The sequence below is a fragment of the Geospiza fortis genome, unplaced genomic scaffold (genome assembly GCF_000277835.1).
Source record: "Geospiza fortis unplaced genomic scaffold, GeoFor_1.0 scaffold538, whole genome shotgun sequence".
Lineage (NCBI taxonomy): Eukaryota > Metazoa > Chordata > Aves > Passeriformes > Thraupidae > Geospiza > Geospiza fortis.
Window position 1 is genome coordinate 3,240,421 of NW_005054368.1, and position 2,565 is coordinate 3,242,985.

Genomic DNA, 2,565 nt, shown 5'->3' on the forward strand with positions numbered 1-2,565 from the left:
TAAAAAAAACTGTACACAAGAAAAGTTTCTTTTTAATCTATATATATTAGCAGCACCTGCATATTGTAAATTCTGGGCACAGTTTTTACTTCTGCTCTAATTGCCAAGATATAAAGACATCTTCATGAAGTCCTGGGTAAAACTGAAATTTCTTTTTTTCTGAGAACTCCAACTACTTCCAAAGGCTTCATGATGATTTAATACCTTAACAACAGGAAAAAAAATCCTAAGAATTTGTTCTCAGTATTTCTTAAATTATAATTCTAAGTGGACTTTAACAAAATGTTTTGAACTATGACAGCTATAGAATTTGGGTTTTGTTGTTTAAGGCTGAAAAGAAAAAATCTCTGTTTACAAAAATGTCTGTGCCCAATGGCCCTTATCTGCAGTGATAATACAAGCCAGAATGAACTAATTCCAGTATTTCCATTGCCATTGAGAGTCCAGATTGTAAAACAAAAAAGTGAAGTGAAATGCTATTGAACATGACCAGCAAAAATCTGCTGCTGTGTCAGAAGTACAAATGGCCATATTTCATTAGTCTGTATGGAACTTTTGTGAGGTCTGATTTCCACAACAGCACTGAATTCATTATTATCAAGCATTGAAATAAGTGCACTTGATTGCCTTAGGCAAAAGAAACATTGGGTTCTAATCTCACACCACTGTTGTGTTTTTTCATTTAAAATAAAATTTTAATTCTAATTCTATTCTCTTCTTTTATTTTCTATTATTTATTAAAAAGAAAGATCACATAGATTATATTTAATTCAGAGGTGTACTTCTTAGTTTTGTATTTTGGCACAAACCAGGTGATCAAATTTATTATTCTTCACTTAGCTGAGTCCAACTGATTCCTGAATTTTTATTTTTTTTAATGGAAGGTGTACATGAAGGGACAGACAGAGACATGTTGAGGATGTATAAGAAAATGCAAACAGAACAATCACTGTGTTATTTTAATATACATCAAAGTCTTCTGCAGTCTTGTTTACATTCCTCACCCTTCTAAACTTCAATGGAACATTGTATTGTTTTCCAAAATAATTGTCCTGTTTTTATATTTCCATGCACTCTAAAAGCAATTTCTGCACATAAACTTAGCAAGTTATTTGAAAATGCAGATTCCAATGCAGAATTAAGTACATTGAGAAAGAAAGCAGGAGTGCTCTGCACTTCTGCTGACAGGGACTGAGAAATTAAATCTTCCACATATTTAACAAAATAGGCTGAAGGAATGCCCTAAAGTAAGAAGAATAAATTTCAGTCACTTCTGTATATTAATGTGCTTTTCAGTGATGTCTTACACTTTTTTTAATGAATGGCTGAGATTGATAATTTTCATGTGAGAGTCAGAAAAGTGAGGAATAACAAACAACATGCAAAAAGAAAAGAATCACCACATAGTAGAAAGACAGAGATGCAGGCTTTTCTTTCCTAACCAACCTGTGCCTTTACACTAGAACCATTATACAAGACAGGATCAATATGGTCAAGAAAAAAAATCACCCAACAACTGAAAAATGTTGAGTAGTGTGTATAAACTGTATTGAGTAGGGTTTTTTCTGTTTTGTGTAATGTTTACGACTGTTCACTTAATGTTTCACTAGAAAAAGTGATTTGTTAGTGTCAAATAGAAACTTCTTTTGCAAAGATCTAAACACTTCCTGAAAAGAAAAATTAATTTAGATTTTTATTAACAGCCATAACATACCTAGTAGACAAAGGACCTACTCCTGTCATTACTTATTAACCTAAGTTTCACATGTGCAAAACTGGAAGCATCAATCACATAACTGGAAGCAGTTTTATTACTGTTACAGCAGTCTCACAATTCACAACACTGCTGTACCAAAACCTTTACTTCTTAAAGCTCAGCTTCTCTTGTGCAAATCATCAACCTCTGCATCCTGCAAAATTCTGCACCTTTTATGAGTCAAGCTAATGCTTCCATTAGGAGCTTCCTTTAACATTTTATAACATTTTAATAATATTTAAATAAATCAAACACATGTACATGACCTTTACAACTGGCAAAACCCTCCTTGAAGCATCCATGCTCTGAGCCCACCTCACACTGAAGGTGTGGTGATAATTCCAGTGATCCTTGCAGCAGTTGGTAAAGCACATCCTTTAGATCTCACCTGCTGCTGACAATGCCTGTGCTCACACTGACAGATCACTTTTTAAAATAAAGACTGTCTGCGCGTTAAACTGTGTAAAAGCGTTTTCCTGTTACAATTTGCTGGACCAGGTTCAAGTTTTATTCTAAATATATAATTTTTTAAGTGTAACTAAAAGCTGTATTTTCCATTAATGTGTTTCTGCGTTGACTAGCTGGCTCCTTTTTAGAATATTAACTGTTTTCTGTATTTGACTTGTTGGATACAATATTTCAATTATTTTAAATGTGAAATTTCCAATTGCCAACACTGTATAATAAAATAATAAAAAAAAAATCCCCATACTGTTTGCTATTTTCTTGACAACTCTTTTGTTTTGCAATTCCCAAGAGATTTGCTACAAAGCTTCTGAAATAGGGGAAAAGGAAATAGGAACAGCAGG